This window comes from Rhinolophus ferrumequinum, chromosome 15 (assembly GCF_004115265.2).
Source record: "Rhinolophus ferrumequinum isolate MPI-CBG mRhiFer1 chromosome 15, mRhiFer1_v1.p, whole genome shotgun sequence".
NCBI classification, from domain to species: domain Eukaryota; kingdom Metazoa; phylum Chordata; class Mammalia; order Chiroptera; family Rhinolophidae; genus Rhinolophus; species Rhinolophus ferrumequinum.
Genome location: NC_046298.1, coordinates 23,191,086 through 23,216,743, shown reverse-complemented (window position 1 = coordinate 23,216,743; position 25,658 = coordinate 23,191,086). Strand labels below are relative to the sequence as shown.

Below are 25,658 nucleotides of genomic sequence, written 5' to 3'. Positions count from 1 at the left end.
TAAATTAACAGAGCAACTATCAATAATATGCATTAGAAACTGTATTATGTACATCTCAAATATAGGTAAAATTCACAAAGAGAAGTGCTTGAAATCAATTTACAAAAACGGTAATTCAACACAAAATTGAAATACTCCTCTTTTTTTTGTGACTGTATCTGAACAATGTCTAAACAGTTTACATCAGCTCAAAACATAGCCAGATTTGATCTGATTATGCCACCGTGTCTTCAAGTCCTTAGTGATAGAAAATACAACTTTTTCAGTTACCATATTTTTGTCTGTCATAGGGTACTCATGTTTCCCTTTACACTGAAAATTTTCAAAAATAAACAGAAGTACAGAGAACATGCTAATCAGCACTTACATACCCAGCTTTAATATGCATTAACATATGGCCAGTCTCAACTCATCTACTGATCCACATATTCTAGCCAGAATATTTTAAAGCAAATCCCATACATCGCAACATTTCAACTGTAAATACCTGAGCATGCTTCTCTAACCAAGACAATTATTTTTAAATAATCACCATACTTTAAAAGTCAATAGTTTCTTAATACCATGAAATTTTTTGTTTACTTGATTTACTTGAATCAGGACCCCTCCATGTCCACATATTGCATTAAATTACTATGTCCTTTAAGTCTCATTTATTTTATAACATTACCCTTTATTTATTCCACTGATATGTACTATCAAATGTCCCACATTCTGCATTTGACTGAATACTTCCTCATGGTGTGTATATTAACTTTCCTCTATCACCTATATTTTAGAGGACTGAAGATAATCAAGCTCAAGTATTTTGACAAACATATTTCACATGTGGTGTTTTGTACTCCTATTACTTCACATCATTGAGACTCCATAATGTCTGGTTTTCCCATATTTAATCATATTAGGATTTATCAGGGGAGATCCAAGATGGCAGAGTAGATGAACACTGTTCCTGCTTCCTTCTGTGAACACATTAAAATTACAACTAAATTATAAAACAATCAACCTGGAGAGTCAACTGAAGTCTGGCTGAACAAAAGTTTTATAACTAAGGATGTAAAGAAGAAGCCACGTCCAGACCGGTAGGAGAGGCAAAGATGCGAATCCAGCTGGTTCCAAATATCCATGGGTGGTTGAAAATAGGAAGGAATATATCTGCTGCAGAGGTTCCCCCTGGAGGAGCAAAGGACCGAGCCTCACTCCAGGCTCCTCAACCCAGAGTACTGGTGCCAGGAAGAGGAACTCCCACAACATCTGGCTGTGAAAAACAGTGTAGATTCCAACCATCTGAGTGGGACAAAAGCCTGCAGGAAACCCAGACATCCTCTTAAACAATCCGTGCACAGACTCCCTCATTCGCAGGCACTTACCTTGGGCTCCAGCAAAGGGATAGTGTGACTCGGGGGCATCAAGGCATATGGGGAACAGACTGAGGTGTGTGGCTTCGAGGCCAGGGCTAGAGGACAGTCAACATTTTCCCTGTGTGGGGTCCTCTTCCCGTGCAGGTGGCCACCCTCTTTAATGTGTTGAGCCTGCCCCCTACACTTATGGCCAAATTTGAACCTGATTGGTCTGATGAGATCCAGAGCTCCACCTTGCTAACTCACTAGGACCCCACCCCATCCAACTCCCCCAATACAGGAGGCACTCTCTCCAAGAGCAGCCAGCCCTGACTGTATTGCACTCTTTCTTGGAAGATTATCAAAGTTCATGGGCCCCAGGCAGATGACAACTTGCCTTGGTGTGCTCTGAGACTGTTGCTGGATAGTTCCAGGCTCAGCAATGGCACCAAACCAGAACCTACATTAGCCTGGTGAACACAACTCTTCCCACTCTAGTTACTCCCTGAGATCCTGCCTCACCCAACTCACATACCACACGAGGCTTTATCAGTAGCTGAACATTAAGGGAGCCAGCAGGTGGCAGCAGGCCAGCGGAGCTACCTCAGGCCAGGTACTGGTGGCAGCCATCCTCAGTTCACAGCCTGAATTCTCCCACATGCCTCCAAGTTTAGCACAGGCAGCAAAAAACCAAGGACTGCTTTGTAGCTCTTACCAGGTAATCCCCAGCTGGTCATAGGCAGTAGGTGACTGCAGCCTGCACCAGAGCCTTTCCCAAGAAGCCCCAGAACCAACATACTAGGAGGTTGGCTTCAGACCATAGCAGAACACTGCCCAATTAGCCCCACAAATGGCAGACCCAAAAGGCAGTCTCAACAGGCACCAGAGCCCACTGGGATGAATCCCACTCAGTGGGGTAAGCCCCCTGCATAGCAGCCATAAGCTATAGACATGGCCAAACCCTACAGCCAATCAGTCTGAGGGTCAATTCCACCCACTGACCTGCCAATGTCACACACGACTCACACAAGGGACATTCCTGGAGCAACCGGAGCAGGTGGCCATGGAGACGGTGCCAGAGACCCACAGAGCACCTACTACATAAGGCCACCTGGCCAAGATTGGGAGACACAGTGGATCTACCTCATACATGGGAAAAGGGGAGACAGCCAAAATGAAAAAAACAAAGAAATATGTACCAAATAAAACAACAGTAGAAAACTCCAGTAAAAGAACTAAACAAAATAGAAGCAAGCAAACTACCAGAGACAGAATTTAAAACAATGGTTATAAGGATGCTCAAGGAACTCAGTGAGAACTTCAAATAAGACATAGAAAGCATTGAAGAGGACATAGAAACCATTAAAAAAAGAACAACATGTCAGAAGTGAAGTATACAATACTGAAATGAAGAATGCACTAGAAGGAATCACTGGCAGACTAGATGAAACAGAGGATCAAATCAGCAATTTAAAAGACAAAGTAGCAGAAAACACCCACCAGAACAGCAAAAAGAAAAAAGAATTTAAAAAAATCAGAATAATTTAAGAGCCCTCTCAGACAGCATCAAGTGTAACAACATTTGCATCATAGGGGTACCAGAAGGAGAAGAGAGAAAGCAAGGGACTGAGAACCTATTTGAAGAAATAATGACTGAAAACTTTTCTAGCCTGGTGAAGGAAATGCAGAGTCCCAAAGAAGATGAACACAAATAGGCATACACCAAGACACATTATAATTAAAATGGCAAAGGTGAAAAACAAAGTGAGGACCCTAAAAGCAGCAAGAGAAAGGAAAGTAGTAACTTATGAGGGAGCTCCCATAAGATTGTCAGCTGATTTCTCAACAGAAACTTTGCAGGCCAGAAGGGATAGGCAGGCAATATTCAAAGTGATGAAAAGCAAGGATATACAAGCTAGACTACTCTACCCAGCAAGGCAATCATTTAGAATCAAATGACAGATAAAGAGCTTCCCAGACTAGAAAAAGCTAAAGGAGTTCATCACCATCAAAACAGTATTACAAGGAAAGTTAAAGGGACTTCTTTAAGACGGGGGGTGGGGGGTGGGGGTGGAGATCAAAATTATGAATAATAAAATGGCAATGGCTACATATCTATCAACAATTACTATCAACAATGTAAATAAATTATATGCTCCAATCAAAAGACATAGGAGGACTGAATGGATAAGAAAACAAAATCCTTATATATTCTGTATACATGAGAATCACTTCAGATTGAAAGACACACACACACAGATGGAAAGAAGATGGAGAAAGATATTTCATGAAAATGGAAACACACAAAAAAAATCTGGAGTAGCCATACTTATACCAGACAAAATAGACTTTAAACAAAGGCTATATAACAAGAGATAAAGAAGGACCCAGTAATGCTACTTCTGGGTATTTATCTGAAGAAACCCAAAATGCTACTTCAAGAGAATGTGTGCATCCATATGTTCATTGAAGCATTCTTTGCAATGGCCAAGATGTGGAAGCAGCCTGGGTGTCCGTCAATGGAAGAATTGATAAAGAGGAGGTGGTACATATATGCAGTGAAATACAGGTCTGCCATGGAAGGGAGTGGGATCTTGTCATCTGTGATGGCATGGATGGACCTGGAGAGTATTGTGGTAAGTGGAATATGTCAGATAGAGAAAGACAGATGCAATGTGATTTCCCATATATGTGGAATATAAAGAATAAAATAAACAAACAAACAAATCAGAAACAAATTCATTGACACAGAGAACATTTTGAATGTTGCCAGATGGGAAGGGATTAGGGGTGTAGGTAAAAAAAAAAAGGAAGGGATTAAGAAGTACAAATTGGTTGTTACAAAGGAGTCATGGGGATTATAGGGTATAGCATAAGAAATATAGTCAATAATATTGTAATAACCATGTATGGTGTCAGATGGGTATTAGATTTGTTGGGTTAATAGATGGTAGGGTAGTTGCGGATGGGTGAAAAAGGTGAAGGGATTAAGAAGTACAAATTGGTAGCTACAAAATAGTTATAAATAGACACAGGCAAAACTAGATATAAAGCACAGGGAATAGAGTCAATGATATGGTAATAACTATGTATAGTGCCAGGTGGGTACTAGTCAGGGGGATCACTTCTTAAATTATATAAATGTCTAACCACTATGCCGTACCCCTGAAATTAATATGAAGTAATACTCAATGTCAACTGTAATTTTAAAAAAACAGGGGGCAGAAGGGAGAAGGTGAAGGGCAATAAGAGGTCCAAATTTCCAGGTATAAAGCAAATAAGTCATGGGGATGTAATGTACAGCATAGGGAATATAGTCAATAATACTGTGATAACATGGTACGGTGTCAGGTAGTTGCTGGACTTACCATGGTGATCACTTCCGAAAGTCTATAAATATTGAACAACTATGGTGCACACCTGAAACTCATATAATGTTGCATGTTAGCTATATTTTTAATAAAATCTTTTTTTAATTAAAAAATAAAATAAAAAACATTTATCAGGGGATTCAGATAATGTTAACCTGATCCTTACCATAAAATTTCCACTCGAGCTTTCCTTTAATGATTTTAAGAATCACTGTGATTATTGCCTAGACCCATTATTTCATCCAGAGTTGCAAAATGCTATTTTAGAGTTCATCAGTCTTTCATATATGTACTTACTAGCAGAATCCTCATAAAGAAGTTTCCTTTCCTCAACTAGTTGTTGTGTCCCATTTTAAGATCTTTTTTTATTCTTCTAATTTGAAGAATATTTTCCTATCTACAGGAGTCAAAAATATTTTCGTTTCCTATTTTTGGATGTGAAGCCATGATCTACTTCAGTGCCTGGGGAATGTTAAATAATGTCAATAATGAGCCAGATCATCCCAACGCATAAATTATCCTCAGGCTTACATCCCTTACTTTAAAAGCTTCATTAATTGCTTTAGCAGCATTAACTTTTAAAGGCCATTGGGGTCCCATTAAGTTACAGTTAGCTTATGTCTCCATCTGAGTTGCTTATCCCCAGGGAGTTGTTTGTGTGCTAAGAGAACTTGGGGTGACAAAAAAGAGAAGGCATCCTTTTTAGTTGCAAGTTAAATCAGAAAGCGTAAGTTTTGCAAGAATAACCATGAAAACCCATTTACTTAAAGCGTCATAAAATTTGACTGAAGTACTTTTACTAGGGCTAGCGACACTCTTTAAAACTGGGACCATTTTTTCGCAGCCTGATGAAGCACGGTGCTCAGGACGCCCAGCTTTATTCCCAATGGATGGGCTAGTTGATATCATGAGGAACACAGGAAACATCTCCGGAAATTCTACAACTTGACTCTGGTGGCTGTCTTGAAAAATGCATGCCATTAAACTTGGAACAGTGGAGAAAGATAGTGCATATTTCAGTAAAATAACTGCTTGAAAAAGATCCGTCTTTCAGAGAAAAGAAATGAACACATTTAAACAACAATAACAAAGGTCTGGAGGCACGACAGTAAGTAAAATACATTCAGTATAACAGAATATGCCTTTAGCTCCTGTGAAGCTATACCTCTGCTGGATTCATGATATTTCTTCTGAATATGTCGACATACATCTTCCTTCTCTAAAAAATACACTCCTTCCAAACTCACAGGATTACTTTAATATCATACCACCTCAAACGCAATTATTTTCTCCTTCATTAATCAGGCTTCTCAAAAGGATAATTAAGTGTCTACTTAAAAGAGAGACAGAGAAAGAGGAGAAAGACAAAGACAGAGAAGGAGGGGGAGCAGGCACATTAGAGAGAGAATCAGAGCAAGACAGAGAGTCAGAGAAACAAGAGGTATTGTTTTAAGGAATTAAAGATTTTTTATTTTTTCATCAAAAGGCAAGGAGGGAAGGGGGTTGAACAGAATGGAAAGTTGAAGTCTCTGGGCCTACAGAGCCTCACAGAAAGAGTTAACTCTGCAGACCTCTGCAGAGAGAGGTTCCAGATGTGGCAGGGGTAGCTCCTCCCAGAAAGGGACTTGTTTGAAAGTTTGTCCACAGAGCAACTGGACTCTCAGATTTTCTCCCCCATCTACAGCAGCCTGGAGCTTACTTCCCTTCACCCCACAATAGTCGGAGATATATTTTTGGGAGAAATTAAACCTGAGAGTTCCCATAAAATGTTGCGGAGTTCACTCTGAACTGGAAATACAGTGCTTCTTTGCTGTCTTTCTGAGCTTCACAGTGTACACGACCCTGGTCCTAAGCAAAAGCAAATGATACCCATTGGCAATGGGATAGATGGAAGGAGGGTTACATTTTACCTATTTAGTGATCGACTGGCTAGTTGTATGCCTCCATATTCTTCTAGGATTTCATTTGTTTTGGTCCTTTGGAAATAAAACATGGAACTCTTTCTGCTTATCACACTGTATTTTGGTAAAGAATCCAAAACCACATTTCCCCTGCATTAATGCATTGTATTTTCTCCATTATCACTTTAGTTCTTCTATCTAAATGAAAGTTTTCTTTTCCAGGGCAGCATAAAGCTTTTTCACAGCTGTACTGTGTGATGCAAATAAAAATAACTGTAAAATCTAAATAGCAATAAAACATATTTATTATTAAGCAACTATCCATGTGTCAAAATTTCTATTGAGAGAAAGATAATTCTGCTTAGCCCAGTGACCAAGAATTTCAAAGGGGACACCCAGGCAGACAGAGTTTGTCTTCAAGTATTTATCAGCTTTAAATTTCACATATCATGAAGCCAAAGTGTTTCCCGTTAGTATGCAATTAGGATATCCATCTTCAAGTTTACATTTTGCAAATGCATGTTAAAGTGAGTGAGAGCAGGTTTTACAGAGGTATATAGGACTCTGAAGAAAGGGGTAAATCAAGACAGTAAGCCAATATTTGCAAAATGTCCTATCTAGTAGAAAATCCTGGAGATTTCAGTTTAAATGTGAATTCAGAGAAGACAATGCATGCCAGTAGATTATTTGCAAAGATCAATAGTCTGGTTTTCATGGGCTTGAGCAAGTCACAGGGGGAAAGCTGGCTGGCATCAGGCTACACCCAGTGCTGGTCTGAACGTTTGTGTCCCCCAAAATTTATCTGCTAAAATCCTAATACCCAATGTGATAGTTTTAGGAGGTAAGACCTTTCGGAGGTGTTTAGGTCAAGAGAATGGAGGCCTTATGAGTGGTGTTAATGCTGTTATAAAATAAACCCCACAAAGCTCCCTCGCCTCTTTTGCCATGTGAGGACACAATGAGAAGTGTGCCACCAACAAGGGGACCCTCACCTGACTATGCTGGCACCCTTATCTCAGATTTTCTCTTAACTGTAAAAAATAAATTTCTGTTGTTTATAAGCCACCCAGACTGGAGCTTTTTGGTATGGCAGTCCAAAAGGACTAAGACAGCCATTATAAACTTTAGCATCACCATCTACCCAAACCCAAGTCTCATCTTCAAGAAAACAGGACCTTGCACCAGAAACAATTTTTTTCTGACTGACTAATATTTTCCAACGCTTCCATTGATTTAGATCCTTTTGACAAGTTCGATTTGGGTTATTTTGGCTCAGGGCAAAAGAGAGGTGACACTGCACAACACAATAATGTTAATTAAAATGACAATTATAACCAGAACATGTGCAAGCAATCTTACACGCAGACTCTCTTCTGAATATGAGTTGTTTTGTTTGTGTTTATTTGGTTGTGCTTTCTTTCTAGGAATGGAGAGTTAACTAGAAATAGAGGAACTTTTTTGTTTCCCTGCATTTGTTCGTTATTGAAATTGGTGTTTTAAAGAGAAATGGGTCACTCTTATTTTAGAGATCTGTTCTAGTTGAACATAGACAACTTCCAGAAACCATCCCCTTGCATATTACCCTTTGCAGTTCTCCCTTTCTCTCCCACCAACCCAAGTCGATCCATGTAACAACAACTTTCAAAACAGTTTCATTATAAAGGAATGGCTAATCCCAAACATTCCTGTTCTATGATGATTCTGATAACCACTTCAGACCCTGTGGAGTGTGTGTTTTGTGTGGGAGTGTCCTCCATTATGTTATTTTACCCACTGGAAAACCTAGACTTCTATTTTTGAATAATTCTAGGTTATTGTCACCTTGTCTTCTTATCTCCTCAGACTGTAAGCAATTCCCCCTCCATCTATATGGTTATCTTGAACGTATTTATAGAGTGACAGTGTGTTTCCCCTGAGCTTCCTTCTTTGTACCTGATGATTGCCTTGCTGGAGGGAGGCAGACGGAAAGGAATCATGCATTCTTCACCCTTTAAAAAGTAAAGCAACTCAGATTTAAGATGTCACACTGTTTTAATGGAAAGTATAAAAAGAACTGTTTTATAGTGTCATTACAATGACATGGTGGCTCTAAAAAATACCTCTGCCTTGGGACACCAAATAGTTTAAGGCAGAAACTATCAAATGATCTCAGGCTAAACTGTTTATCTATCAGTAGAGAACAGAATTATTTTCTCTAATGGAGTGTCTTGTCTTGTTATACACTTATTGAATATTGAAATCACCATTGTGGAAATTAATACTTGAGGGGAAATTCATGCGGTATCTGATAATCTAGTTAAGGATACATGTTCCAGGCTGAGCAAACTTTAACAGATAGAGACAAAATCACTATTAGAAGACTCTATGTGTACCCTAAGGGTTTAGCTACCCCAAAATACATAAACCTAACAAATACGTTTATTTACTTCTGTTTATTTAATAATTACTCTCTTGGACTGACCAATCAAAAACACAAATAGACAAAAATCTCTTAATTACCAATAGCGTATACCTTAAAAAAAAAAGATATTTGGGTTTGTTTTTTTTGCGGGGGAGGGTTAACACTGTCTTGATTCACATATACAACTAGATTCTTAGAAACATCTTTTACACATGCATCTTTACATAGTGTATTTCATGCACCACAGTGTGGTGAACATATTCTTTCACTGAACTAAAACTGTCCTTATTCAGACATACAACTAGCATTCTTAGAAACATCTTTTATACATGTCTTTATATCATTTAGTCCATTCACCACGTTGTGGTGAACATATTCTTTCACTGAATTAAAACAGTCCTTATTCACATATATAACTACCATTCTAAAAGCAAAAGTAGACAAGCGGGACTACATCAAACTAAAAAGCTCCTGCACAACAAAGCACACAGACTAAAAAGGTAACCTATGGAATGGGAGAAAATATTTACAAAGTGTCTATGTGATAAGGGGTTAATGTCCTAAATATACAAGGAAGTCCTACAACAAAATGGCAAATACAGCAAAAAAATTAAAAAACAACAAAATGTTTTAAATAGGCAAAGGACTTAAACAGACATTTCTCCAAAAAAGACATACAAATGGCCAACAAATATATGGAAAGATGTTCAACATCTTTTTTCATCATCAGGACAATGCAAATCAAAAGCACAATAAGATATCGCCTCAGACCTGTTAAGATGGCAATTACCAAGCAATAGAAAAAGATAATCATTGGCAAGGATGTGGAGAAATTGGAACTCTTGTGCATTGTTGGTAAGAAAGTAAAATTGTGTAGGCACTACGGAAAACGGTATGGAGGGTCCTCAAAAATTAAAAGTATAGCTACCACATGATCTGGCAATCTTCTGAAAGAATTGAAATCAGGAATCTTAAAGAAATATCTTCACTCCCATGTTCATGGCAGCAATATTCAAAATATTTGGGAACAACCTAAATATCCATCACTGGGTGAATGGATACAGAAAATCTGATCAGTACGTATAATACTATTCAGCCTTAAAAAAGAAAAAAAATCATGCCATATGTGACAATCTGGATGAACATGGAAGACGTTATGATAAGTAAAATAGCCAGTCACAGAAGGATAAAGACTGCACGATTCCACTTATATAAGGTATTTAAAATAGCCAAGTTCATAAAAGCCCAGAGTAGAATGGTGGTTGGCAGATGCTGGGGGGAAAGGGAAATGGGGAGTTGCTATTCAATGGGTATAAATTTTCAGTTATGTAAGATGAAAAAGTTCTAGAGATATTGTACATCGTGCCTATAGTTAATAGTACTCTACTATGTACAGGTATCCCCCGTGTAACACGGCACTTCTATAACACGGTTTTGCTCTATCACGGTTCGAGAATTGGGGAAAATTCTCGCACAACACGGCATCCTAGAACACGGTTTTACTCTAACACGGTTTGAGAATTAGAGAAACCCCCAAACAACACAGAGCGTAATAAGAGCTTTTAAAAGCAAAAGATATCTCATTCAAAATTAGGGAAATCCCCAAACAAAATGGAACGTAATAAGATCTTTTAAGAACAAAAAATATCTCATTTGAAATTAGGGAAATCCCTGAACAACACGGAGCATAATAAAAGCTTTTAAGAGCAAAAGATATCTCAATTGAAATTTTTAATTTGAACATGGATGTCGTATCAGATTTGACTACCAGAATTTTAAAATTTATTAGAATTTATTAGAATTTGACTATCAGAATTTTAAAATTTATTAGAATTTTAAATCCATTTTGTTTATGGAGAATTAAGTTCAGAGGATGAAGATACCTTGTCAAAAAGAAAATGCCCTCAGTTAATGGTGCTTAGTAGTGATGACGAAGAAAACATTTAATACATATTACTATGTTATACTTTTGGTGAAAATTGCTTTAATAAATATATTTTAATTATCAAAATATAATAGTATGTTTTTTTAATTTTTGGAAACTAACCCTCTTGTCTGTACTAGCTCTTTGCTTCATATAACACGGATTCGCATAACACAGCATTTTTAGGAACCTAACAACCGTGTTATAGGGGGGTTGCCTGTACTTAAAATTTTGTTAAGAGGATAGATTTCATGTTGCATTCTACCTCAATAAAAAAAATGTAATTTAAAATTTTACTTTTAAAACAAGTTTCTAAAAATATTAATTGTATATGTGAATAAGGACAGCCTTAGTTCAATAAAGGAATGTATTCACCACATTGTAATGCATGGAACAACAGACAGTTTTTGGAGCAATATGTATAATTGAGATAACTTTTTTAGATTTCCAGTCAAGATGTTGGAGTAAGTAAACACTGTGCTTGCCTCCTCTGATAACCACATCAAAATTGCAACTAATCTACGGAACAATCATCATTGAGAATCACCTGAAGTCTAGCCAAACCAAAACCCTACAACTAAAGACGTACAGAAGAAGCCACATCGAGACTGGTAGGTGGTGCAGAGATGCAAAACTGGCTGGTCCCATATCTGTGTGTGACATTAAAAATTGAGAGAAATATCACGGCTGTGGAGTTCACCCCCTAAGAATCAAAGGGTCCCAGCTCCACACCAAGCTTCCCAGCCTGCCGTTCCAATACTGGAGAGTGAAGGCCCCACAACTTCTGGCTGGGAAAAGAGGAGATTGTGGCTGAGTAAAACAAGGGCAGCTGGAGTCCCAGGCGCTCCTCTTAAAAGGCCCATGCACAGACTTACTCACTGGCGAACTCACTTGCTCTGAGCTCAGGCATTGGGGTAATAGCTCAAAAGGCATCAGGGACATGCGAGGAGGAACTGAGTTGTCTGCCTTCTGGGCGAGGGCTGAAAAGGCAGTTTTCTCCCAGACAGAAGTGCTGGCAGAAGCTACTGTTTCTTTGTTGAGCCCTCCCCAATACCAGCATGCAGACGCAGGCCACCATATCTGAGTTCTCCATCAACCTGGCTAATACCGTTCCTCTGACCTGCACTAGTGATTCCCTGAGAACCCCACCCCACCCAACTTTCAGGCACACCCAAGTGCTTTCAGTGGTTTTTCTGTACAAATGGCCTGTCTTGGTTCATGCTGCAGACCTTCCTAAATTCTCTCAAAGGTACACAAAACACAAACAAGCAGCATCTAGCTTTAGTGTGTCCCATACCTCTTGCTAAGCAACCCTAGGTCTAATACTAGCAACGGCCAACCTCAGTTAATCACTTGGTCTCTAGAGGCATCTACAAGCCAAGCGCGAGTGGCAGCCCTATGCAGATTGCTTAGTGGCTCGTGCTAGGTGGCCTGGGGCAGGGCACAGGCTGTGACTGAACTTGGCTTGTGGTGGAGTCCCTCCCAGGAGGCTCTAGGCTGGCACACTCGCTGGCCAGCTTTGGACTGAACCAGAGCTAAATCCGACCACCTCTGAGGATGACACACCCATAGGAAAGACTGGGCAGACACCAGAGTCCTGCTAAAGCGAATCCTGCTCTATAGGGTCAGCCCCTGCCCAACAGCTCCTCCATTGTAGTCCACATCAGTCCTCACAACCAATCAGCCCAAGGGTCAATTCCTCCCACAAACATGCAAACAGCAACCAAGGCTCAACTACAACAGGAGGGCACACATGGTACACACCTGCAGCACACGGCTCTGGTGACTAGAGAGACTGTGCCACTGGGCCCCAAAGGACACCTACTACATTAGGCCACTCTGCTAAGAATGGGAGATATAGCAGCCCTACCTAAAAGTGGGGGGGTGAGCAGAAAGGCAGCCAAAATGGGGAGACAAAGAAACATGTCCCAAACAAAAGAAAAGAACAGTGCTCGCTTCAACAGCACATATACTAAAATTGGAACAATACAGAGAAGATTAGCATGGTCCCTGCACAAGGATGACACGCAAATTCGTGAAGCGTTCCATATTTTTCAATGTCAGAGGGGTAGTGGATGGGGGGAGGGAGTTTTTCACTGTGTGAGGGATATAAATGATAAATGTCTATTACATTGTTTTGTACACCTGAAACAAACAAACAAACAAACAAATAAATGAAAGAAGAGAACAAAGCTCCAGAAAAAGAACTGAACAAAATGGAGACAAGCAATCTACCAGATGCAGAGTTGAAAGCACTGGTTAAAGGATGCTCAGTGATCCAGGGAGAACTTCAACAAAGAGACAGGAAACATAAAAATGGAGATAGAAAACATATGGAAGAACCAGTCAGAAATAAAGACTACAATAACTGAAACGAAGAATAAATTAGAGGGAATCAACAGTAGATTACATAAAGAACAGAACTGAATAAGCAATTCAGAAAACAAGATATCAGAAAACACCCAGTCAGAACAATAAAAAGAAAAAATAATTTTAAAAAATGAGGATAGTTTAGGGGCCTCGGGGACAACATCAAGTGTACCAACATTTGTATCATAGGAGTACCGGAAGGAGAAAAGATAGATCAAGGAACTGAAAACCTATTTAAAGAAATAAAGACGGACAACGTCCCTAACCTGGTGAAAGAAATAGACATACACCCTCGGAAGAAGAGAGGCCCAAACAAGATAAACTCAAAGAGGCCCATACTAAGACACATCATAATTAAAATGCCGAAGGTTAAAAACAAACAAAGAATCCTAAAAGTAGCAAGAGAAGAGCAGTTAGTTACCTACAAAAGAGTCCCAATAAGACCACCAGCTGATTTCTCAACAGAAGCTTTGCAGGCCGGAAAGGATTAGCAGGAAATATTCAAAGTGATGAAAAGCAAGGACCTACAGCCAAGATTACTCTACCCAGCAAAGATAGCATTTAGAATCAAAGGACAAAGAGCTTCCCAGACCAGAAAAAGCTAAAGGAGTTCATCACCACCAAACCAGAATTACAAGGAATCTTAGAGGGACTTCTTTAAGACAAAAAAAAAAAATCAAAAACATGAGTAATAAAATGGTAATAACTACATATCTATCAACAATTACTTTAAATATAAATGGGTAAATGATCCAAACAAAAGATAGGGTGGCTGAATGGATAAGCCAACAAAACACTTACATATGCTGCCTACAAGAGGCACAGTTCACATTGAGAGACACACAGAGACTGAAATTAGTAAAGGAACGGGGAAAAGATATTTAATAAAAATGCAAACAAACAAAAAGCTGGGGTAGCAATACTTATACCAGACAAAATGGACTTTAAAACAAAAGCTATAACAAGCAACAAAGAAGGACTCAGTATTCCCATTTCTGGGTATTTATCTGAAGAAACCCCAAAACACTACTTTGAGGGTATATGTGCATCCATATGGCCACTGCAGCACTGTTTACAATGGCCTGTGGAGGAAGCCTCGGTGTCTGTTGATGGAAGAATGGATGAAGAGGAGGTGGTACATATATACAATGGAAAATTGCTCGGCCAGGGAAGGGTATGGGTTCTTGCCATCTGTGGCAGCATGGATGGACCTAGAAGGTACGGTGCTAAGTGGAGTGTAAGACAGCGAAAGACAGAGGCAATGTGATTTTGCTTATATGAGGAATAAAGAACAAACAAAACAAATTCATAAAGAGAACATTTTGATGGTTGCCAGATGGGAGAAGTGTTGGGGGGCCAGGTTAAAAGGGTGAAGGGATTAAGAAGTACAAATTGCTTGGTACACAATAGTCATGGGATGTAAAGTACAGCATAGAGAATATATTCAATAATATGGTAATGAGTATTTATGGGGTCAAATGGGTACTAGAGTAGTCACAAGGATCACTTCTTAAATTATATAGGTAAATGTGTAACCACTATGCTGTACACATGAAATTAATATAAAATAATATTGAATGTCAATTGTAATTGAAAAATTAAAAGGGGGGGGAAGGTGAAGTGGAATAAGAGGTCAAATTTCCAGGTATAAAACAAGTAAGTCATGGGGTTATAATGTACAGCATGGGGACTACAGTCAATAATAGTATGATAGCATGGCATGGTGTCAGATGGTAGCTGGACTTAGGGTGATCACTTCTTTAGGTATATAAGTTAAATGTTGAGTAACCGTGGTGTACACCTGAAACTAATATGATACTGTATGTTAGCTATATTTTAATTAAAATCTTTTTTTAAAATTTTAAAAGATAACTTTTTAAAAAATATTATTTTCACTGCCAATAATCAGGAACGTGATATCCTTATAAACCAAACTGGAGCACTATTACAAATTCTTCAATAGTTTCTATTACACTTAGAACAAAATTGACCTTTCTACCATGGTCTACATTTTCTGCACTATGTGGGTTCAGGTTATTTCTCCAAGTCCCTCTGCTGGGTCCCACTCCATCCCACCCACTCTGGCTCACAGTGGTTTCACCAAACTAGTTTTGTTTTAGTTCCTTGCAGAAATCAAGCTTTTCTCCCACCTCAGGGCATTTGTACATTCTGTTCCCCTTGCCCAGAGTGCTTCCCCTCCCCACTCTTCACTGGGGTTAGCACTTTTCTCTACCTGAATTCTCTGTCTGGGCCCTTAATTCACTTATTCATAGCTTTTAAATCTCATAATCATTTTATAGTGCTTTTATGTCTGCCTATGCTCCAGGAAGTTAACCAGCACAAAGACAGGTGCTCTGCCTGTGTGTGCCCAATTATCTCAACACCACCTAGGACAGTATGTGTAGGCACCCAAAATATATCTAAAGAATGATTTTAGGGAAACTTGTAAAAGGTGCGTCTTATTCTTTTCCTCAGTATACAAATTCACAAGACAGTATTTAGCCTCCATCCATAAAAACCAATAACCACATATTCTCCTTTTCCCAAAAATATATAAACACCTTTCTCTCTCCTTTTCCCTCATCCTTATCTTTCTTCTTCCTCTTCTTCTTTTTTGAGCAGCAGGAAAATCTTAAAATTTGTGAAGGGAAACAACCCTTTTCATGAGCATGTGATAGGTACATTTATGTATACACTTTATTCCGCATATGACATTTTTTCTATAATGTCTCCCTTAATAGCAGCTTTGTCTAATCCCAGATATTTGGATCATGATCCATCCAGTGGGGATTACATAAGGGTGTGAAGGAGGTTGTGCAAATCAATCCTTAATACTCATAGCACAAAGGAGGGTTGTTTCCTTATTGATTTGATAGAAAGCCTAGAATTATCCCAAGATATATCAAGTCTGTAATTAGAAACTTTATCTTTAGAAATCTACAATCCAGTCTTCTAAACTTCAAATGGCATTCTACTTCCTCAAACTGCTTCACTGAAGCAAAAGAATGTTCTTATATTTATCTAAAAAGATACACCCTAGGTTACTAGCCGTATTCAAGACTATTTCGATTCTGGACTAGACACTTTAGTAGAATTCCCTTAATAATAAATTCTTAATTACACAGCTAATATCTTAACAAATTTCTGTGACAGTATTTAAATTAAGGTAAGTAAACCAAATTAGTTCTTTTCCACAAACTCACCCCCTCAGTCTCCCCTGACTCATTTACCATGTTTATCTCTGTGATGCTGACCTGCAAGACATTCTGTAGCAAATAGGAATGCACATGTTGCCCTATATTGATACAGACTTTATTTTTGTATTTTAATGCAATACTTTGTATATTTTTTCATATTATACCTTGTAAATCAGTCAGTGACAGAATGTCATACTTTGTAATTCTTCCTAGTCATAATAATATGGTTGGTCTTTAGTTACTTTTTCATGCCCTACTGCTGGATGATTCTTTTTCATCATAAAGAATGTCAATGTTATACAGCAAGCACATTTAAAACAATATTAATGCTACCAAACGTCCCTCGATAGTAGCTATACCAATTAATAACCACACTAGAACTCAAAATATCTGATACATGCTTTTACCCATAGTTAATATTAGCAATATTTTTTAACTAACTGTCATTCTATTTGGTGGGGATAAAATTTAATAAATTTTTATGATAAAATATATGATTGAAGTCTATACATCTGCTGAACTTTGGTGTTTCATCTTTTGTGAATTGTCTTTTCCTATCCTTTGTCCATTTTTACTGGGTTATTGATAATCTTCTTAAATATTTGAAATGTTTCTTTTTAGCAATCCTAGATGTAACTCTTACCTGTCAACACAGTAAAATTGTTTTTCCCCTGTTATCACTTACATTTAACTCTGTCGGACTGGTTTTTCATATACTGTTTATCTTAATAGAATCAAATTTCCAGTTTGTTCTCATAAATAGACAGCCTGTCAAATTCTATTTAATATCAATTAGATGTTTTATTGGAACCACATGAAAATTATAAATTAATTTATAGAGACTTAATTAAAAAAAAAAATACTGTTTTCCATCCAGGCAAAATGGCATATTTTTACATTATTTGGCATGTTTATACATCCTTCAGCAATTTTTTTTTAATCACAACAATATTTATGTGACTTTGTAAAATACCCCAAAAAAACACAGTGTATGAGTACAGCTAAGTGAAGAATGATTATATTTTTTTTCTTCAAGAAGCTATGATTCTCATTTCTAGTAAAAATAGACATGAACTGATACACAGAGAAACAATTTGGTCATTAGCTTCACAATTTTGCCCTAAAATGACCTATAGGTGCATTATTTTCTGATCATTCATAAAGTCTAAAGACAGCTAAAGGAAAACTGTACTCACCGGTTCTTACCACCTGAAAGATGTTCTAGTCTATTGTAGCAGGTCCAATATAGGGAAAGATGCTTATAGGAAACAGTATTTCAAAAATGAAGCAGTAATGAGAATCTTCCTGTTAAAGAAGTCACTACATAAGGCTAACATAATTTTTATAGATTCAAATGAAAAAAAATAGTGTTGTAAAAACACTCTAGGTATAATTTATGCATATAGATTTTCCCTTTATTTTGTGCATTTTTAAACAACAGAAGGCTCAAAAAATAAAAGCAACCATCACAGACTAAATTACATTATTGTATATATTGCATTAAATGGAATATTTGAATCATAATTATCCTACAAAACATCAGATTGCACCATAGTAGAAAAGTGCTTCCTGAATTAAAATATCCCGGTGTACTTTTGTTTAGGAACATCATGTAAACAACCAAATCACCAAAACATAAAGTAAAGTTATAAAGTAAAATGTGCTTTTGTGTTAAATTGAAGATTGTTGTTAATTTAAAAAATAGAAAGGGAAAGTAGAAGTGGCAGTTAGTGTTACTTTCGAAGTTTGCAACACTCTACAAAATTCAAGATATCTTATTCTCCTTATGAACAACGTCAAAAGCAATAATAAATTCAGCCTTACCAAAGAAAAAAAAAGAAGGAAATCCTGCCATGTATGATGAATGGATAAACCTGAAGGACATTACGCTAAGTGAGATAAACCAGTTACAGAAGGACAAATACTGCATGATTCCACCTGTATGAGATACCTGAAATACCAAGTCATACTCACAGAAACAGAGTATAATTACAATTGCCCGGGACTGTGAAGAGGAAACCGGAGGTTGCTGTTCAAGAGCTGTAGAGTTTCGGTTGTATAATCTGAATGAGTTCTGGAGATCTGCTGCTATCCGACATTGCGCCTATACTACACGATACTGTATTATGCACTTAAATTTTTCTTAAGTGTTCTTACTACAATTTTTAAAGAAATAATGATTGTAAATTAAAGGAATAATAACTTATTTATTACCCATGAGATCAACACAAAGTTTAAAGAGTAATAATACTCAATGCTAATAAGGTAACTCATCCTCAGACTTGATTCATCTAAGTATGAGTTGCTACAAATTAGGGAAAATAATCTGGAAATGTGTATTAAAATTTTTTAAATTTGCATAATTTTTAACAAAGCAATACTACTTTTGGGACTCTGTCCTATTATAATAAAAACACATGTATCTAAGATAAATGTATCAAGGTGTCTGTTACGGCTTTTTTTTTTGTCACAGTACATAAAGCTAGAAATAAAAATAGATTTTTTTTTTTTAAAGAAGAGATTCAATGTGATTGGATTGTCTTGAGCAGTGTTTTCAATTCTTTATCCAGCTCTGAGTCCAGGATCTAGAACAGAGGATGAGATCAGCTTCTCAAGAAACAGATAAACTGGGGACCACTACAGACACCTAGAAAGCCTGGGTACTATTAGAAAAGAAAGACACGATTGTATAAACAACAAAAATACACACTGGCACCAAGAGGCCCTCTCAAAACAGTAAGAACAGAGGGAAGCTACCACTTACACTACAGCTGAGCCCTGAGTCTGATGGGATCTTTTCAGTGGAGAGTTACATCATGTTTTTTCTCATGGAGCCCAGCAGAATGATGGAAGAATGGGAGGGAAACTCAGTCTTATTAAGCATCTCCTATGTACCTGAGTATTTAAACATATATTTTTAAACTTAATGTGTGAAAAACTCTATGCAGATATTAATACCCCTTCCAAATTATTACAGATTGAGAAACTTGAGTTTAGAGATTTGGCCCAAGGTCACATGATTTGTTAAGGGCAGAGCTGAAATTTAAAAACTGTGATGCAGGTTGAGAGAGAAGAGACTACAGTAATTTTACTTGCTGTGTGAGTGCAAATTACTACAGTGTTTCCCCGAAAATCACACCTAGCTGGACAGTCAGCTTTAATGCATCTTTTGGAGCAAAAATTAATATAAGACCCGGTCTTATTTTACTATAAGACCGAGTCTTATATAGTATAATATAATATAAGACTGGGTCTTATATTAATTTTTGCTCCAAAAGACGCATTAAAGCTGACTGTCCGGCTAGGTCTTATTTTCGGGGAAACGGTAGCTCTGATTGTGGACATCAGGTATTGGCTATACCTTCTTACAGGTTCCCTGAAAGACAAACTCACACAAAAACACCACTGGGCAATGTGGCTTTTATTATATATCTAGATAAGGAGAAGAATGAGAATATTCACTAAAAATAATTGAAACCCCCTTAGTTAATTCTCTAAATGCCCTCCTTGGCCAAGCATTTACAAGCTTTCCTCTCCGTTTTTCCTATATGAGCCCTGTTTCATCAGCTCCACCTGGCTTCCTCTAGGTTTTGTTTCACTGAAAACCATACTTATTTACCATCATTCATGTAAAATGGCATTCCTCCACCTGGGGGACCTGTGTGTGGGTAGATCTCAGCCCTGGAAACTCAGTCTCTGCTACCAAGGATCCTGGCTGAAGCCACTCTGAACATAGGAAAAGCTCTCCTCCAAGGAACTCTCCTCCTAGCTGGCAAGAAAATAAAACTGTCTCCTTAGGTTGCTTTAATTCTATGCTCTCTAAAAAGTAATTTTATAAGAAATATTGTGACCTTAAAAGAGAGGCGTGGGGGGGTTTCAATGTGAAGAAAGAGGAGTATAGCAATTATTGGAAACCAATCTATTCTTCTAGACCATAATAAAGACATAAAAATAAAACAAAACATCTCAAAACCCCATGTGTGTCAGAAAGTTAAACATTTCTCAAAAGGGCTATTAAAATGGGTTCTTTATTTCACCTAGGATAAGCTTTATCATTAAAGTATTTTGGCCAGTATTTCAGCTTTTCCCACGAGAATACTTCAAGCATCATTTATAGAAAACTTATTAAATGCAGGACTATCCAATGTGTGAATGGAACAACTAATCACAAGCAAGTTATAGTGCACAGTTCAGCGGTAACTCAAGCTCACTAGAGATAATTCCAAAATGGATGTTAAGGGTAGACGGCACTCAATAAATATTAGATATTACAATTATTAGCATTACTCTTGTTGTTCTTAGCCTTCTTATTCCAGATTTAATACTGTAGTAGAAGTGCTTGACATACAAGGTTATAGATTAATAATACATAAGTATTACAATCATACTACAAGTGAAAAGTAATATAGCTCTGGAATTTTAAAGGCACTCCATAAACGTTTGGTACATAAATGTTTACAGACTCGATATGCTCTCTGTGAACAGAAAATTGACATTTGATTTTGTCTCAAATTGTGAATTAATTTTAAATTAATAGATAGTAAGTAAGCATGGCATGTATTCTTTAGAGCTATTTCTGAACTCTCCTATTCTTTTATTAATTCCATCACCCATTCACACTCTGTCTCATTACAATTTCTATTGGGAATTTGTTTTTCAGTACACCACAGGAAGTACACCAAACTCTGTTTTCAATATTGTGGACATCCTCTATTTCCCAGGGGATATGAAGTCCTCTGAGAAACCCTTTTAGAACCTCCTGATGATTTAGATGTTTTTCTTTGTTGCTCTCATGGTATCTTGTGGATACAATGATGTTGGTGTTTTCCAAACTGTGGTTTGGAACTAATTAGTGGATTATGAAATCAATTTAGTGGACAATAACAATTCAGTTTTAATGGAAATAGAATAGTGTAAAAAATGTCAGAGAACATCATATGTGCACTTGTGTGAAATTTTTGTTTGAATTGCATATACTTATATATCTATATATGTATAAGTATGTACCACGTTTCCCCAAAAATAAGACCTAGCTGGACAATCAGCTCTAATGTGTCTTTTGGAGCAAAAATTAATATAAGACCTGGTCTTATTTTACTATAATATAAGACCGGGTATAATATAATATAATATAATATAATATAATATAATATAATATAATTAATATAATACAAAATAATAAATATAATACAATATCATATAATACCAGGTCTTATTTTACTCTTATATAATGTAAAACTGGGTCTTATATTAAATTTTGCTCCAAAAGATGCATTAGAGTTGATTGTGCGGCTAGGTCTTATTTACAGGGAAACAAGGTATGATAGGTGCTATCAGGTAAAATATGTCTTACTATATGTCATGAACAAAATAAAATTTGAAACGCTGATGTATAATAAGTTTCACTTTTCCTTACTGGTAAATCTTCTTGAAGAAGTAGGTCTCTGGTTCCCATAACCAACGATAAATGACATATGTTGGTTATCAAACTCATCTAATGAGTTCCAACTCTATGTGTACCATAATATATATTTTAATTTACAACATAGATAATTAGCACATAACCCCACACTGGCCATACTCCTCCCAAACCCCCCTTCCCCCCAGAGGAGGAGGCATAGTGCTATAGATTGGTCAGGTTCAAGGATATTTTTACTACAACTCTACAATATGGAGCTTTCACCATTCTGGAAAAATGGAATATCACAATTTAGGGTCCAAACAGAGGTGGCTTCTTGTCAAGATATTCTTCCTTCAGTGTGGGAGGAAGACAATTAAAATTTTCTCTTGAGTATTTGAGGAACAGAAAGAAGGTCAATATGCCTAGAGAATAGAATAATGGGAAGAGTGAAAATAAGAGGTCTAGATATGAGCTAAATCATCTAAAGTTTTATTTTATTCCAGTTGTAATGGGAAGATCTCAAATGGTTTTAAGGAGAGTCTTGTAACATAAGAATGTCTTAGAAAACTCTCTCAGACTGCTGGCTGGAAACTCAGTTACAGGAGAACAAGATTGGAGAGTGTTTAGAAGACTGGTACAGTGGCCCAGGTAATTGACAATGGTGGCTTAGACTAGTCATGATACAGAAGATGAGAAGAGGTTATCACATCTCAAATATATTTTGAAGATTAAGATATTTAAGCTTACTATTGAACAATCAAGAGTGATTCGTGTTTGTACCAAGCAACAGAGGTGAATGGTGGTGCTGTTTGCTGGGACAGGGGGAGACATGGGGAATGAGAATGTCAGTTTAGAGGAGGGTATGCAGTAGTTCACTGTGAGCCACAGGAAATATGGCTAATCTAAATGGAGACTCATTAACCAACAAATGGGATTGGATGAGATCATTTACAAAAAGAGTAGATGGAGAGAAACACTGAAGACAGAGATGATAGGTCCTCCAATTTCAGACTGGATGAGTTAAGAGAAGGAAATTAGGAAAGAGCAGCAGGTGAGGTAACTGTGATGTTACAGAAGTCATTCAGGATAGGATTTCAAGAGGGAAGTAAAGTCAGCTATGTAGACTTTTGAGCATATTTATTACAATGAGAACTCAAAATTAAATACACATTTTGCCAAGACTTGAGTTACTAATGCCTTTGAAAGATGATTTCATTGTTTTGTGCAGGGTAGAAAGCTTGATAAAAGCGGGCTAATCAATACACAATCCAAATCCAATGGATCCAGTTTTCACTTTTGAGCTTCTTTTTTTGAACAAGTCTGTTTGTAAGGATTAATATTTCATTTTTCAGTCTTTCTGAGATCTTCCAAAAATAAAACAAAAAAAAGTTTACTATTTTTAATAGAATAAAATCCATTATGTTTCAAAATTACAATATGAATCTATTGGATCCTTTTATAAATTTAAGGTATACGTTGGGATCTCAGTGATCGTATGTTTCCTATCTCTTTGAACATTTTGCTATTTCATAATCCTAGATTTTATTTAATCACTTTTTATCAATTATTCCCATGCATACTAAAAAAAAAAGACTAAAATAGAAAAATGGAAGAATACTAAACTCACCTAAAAGGAGAATACAATAGTGAAGTACATCATCACTCTTCAATTTTCTTACTGGTACCTAAACTATTACATCATTATTCAAAACAGTATTTTACAAAGACTGGAAAAACTATCTTTGTAGCCTGTTTTTACTTCTCGGTGAACACAGTTGAGAATTCAGATATTTTTCCTGCACATAATGGCAAAGAAAATATACAAGACATTTCACAATTTTTAGAAAAATGAGAAGATGAATACAAAGAGATAGCAGCGCTCTGGATCTAATGATAATGATAAAATTGATCATATAAGTGAGATATCAGACTATGAGCCTTCAGATGATGACATCTTATAGATGATTTTCTCAAACTCCATGATCAGTACGTGAGCAATGTTCTTCTAAGGACCAAAAGGAAATACAGTACTCTCCTCCAGTTTGTCATGTAATAGGAAGGATGTCATCACACAATTTTTTGTGACCAAAAACCTGGACCATCCCATTGTGCTACAAGAGCGTATGACATTTTTTATCTTTAATGAGGTGCATGGACCAAAAATTATTTGATATAGATTTTGATGTTTAATGCTTATTAATTTTAAATATTCTTCACTATTTATTCTTCTTTTTCTAATTATTTCAAACAATAACTGGTAAATATTTTAAATAGATAATAGTCAGCCCATTAGACCCCAATGGTAAATGATGACAACTCTTTTTCCTGGTATACTAAGAGTTAAGAAAAAAATGTGAAATGAGGAAATGAAGATCATAAGAATATTTCTCTGAGGAATAACAGAGAAATGGGCAGTAGCTGGAGAGAGATGTGGGTTAAAGGAATATTGAAATGGATGCTATAGTTCAATAAATAATGCTGGATAATGCTAAAACCCAGCATGGGAAATGGGCCTGTGCCCTGACCTAACAAGGCCTCTGGACTATTTTAATACAAATGGAAGCTGAAGTGGCTATGGAGCAACTGCCCTCAGTCCTAGCTTCTGAGTCCCAAGGGTACACCTATGGAAATCTTATGGCCCTCCAAACACATGGGAGTTCTCTGGGGGCACTTGTAATTTACACTGATGTACTAGGACTGCTCTCACTGCCAGAGTAGGTCAAACTAAAACAAATCCTGTGATACAGTTAGTAAGTATAGGAACTATTCTAAATACCACTAGTTGCCTTTCCATAGGAAAGAGGTGGGCCCTGCTATGTAACAACACACAATAGAAACCAGTCTCAGTATAAACCTGAGAGATGAGGCACAGTGAGTGGCTTTGTCCTCAAGTAACTTGGAATCCAGAAATAAACAAGTCACAGCCAGTTGTAATGATGCCTGTCCTTAATAGTATCTTGTATATGGGCAAAGGCAGATTCTGTTAGGAAGACAAGCAAATAGCTCAGTAATTCTTACTGATTTGTTCTATAAGGAAACTGAATGGCGCTATTGATCAGACTGTGATATGGTGTAATACTGATGTTAAGACTCAACTCCCTCATGTAAATAAATTTTATGATAATACTGACACTGATGATCAAATGTATTGGTAGAATGAGCAAAAGCCTCCAGAATGTAATACCTATGGAACACGTCTGGCTTGAAGAAGGACTGGATCTAGCTCACCATGAGCTGATTTTTGTGCTAAATAGTTCTGTACAAACTTATGAGGTACAAATAGCAGTACATTAAAGGGGAGAATAATCAAATTGGGTAAGAATATGAAAATGTATGCGATGGCTTTATAAGACAAAGTAGCAGTATTTTTAAATCCATCTATCCCACATTGGCTTCTCCCAATGTTAGGCATATTTTTGTTGGTACTCTTGCTATAAATGTTCTATAAATACTACACTAAATGAAAATGTTCTGAAAAATATGACCATTTTTGTTGGAAAAACTGGACAGATACATGCAAAAAACAAAACTGGACCACCTTTTTATTCCATATACAAGAATAAATTCAAAATGGATTAAAGATTTAAATGTAAGACTCGAAACCATAAAACTCCTAAAAGAAAATATAGGCAGTAAACTCTCGGATATCGCTCTTAGAAATATTTTTTTTCTGATATCTCTCCTCAGGCAGGGGAAGCAGAAGAAAAAATAAACAAATGGGACTACATCAAACTAAAAAGTTTTTGCACAGCA

At 37.0% G+C, this 25,658-nt stretch overlaps 1 non-coding gene across 1 annotated transcript; it reads left to right on the top strand.

The window, feature by feature from the left end:
• Positions 1-12,885: 12,885 nt before the first annotated feature.
• Positions 12,886-12,992, top strand: LOC117035652 (U6 spliceosomal RNA). The gene has a single exon (XR_004425224.1). It is a non-coding gene; the product is annotated as a U6 spliceosomal RNA (small nuclear RNA).
• Positions 12,993-25,658: the final 12,666 nt, after the last annotated feature.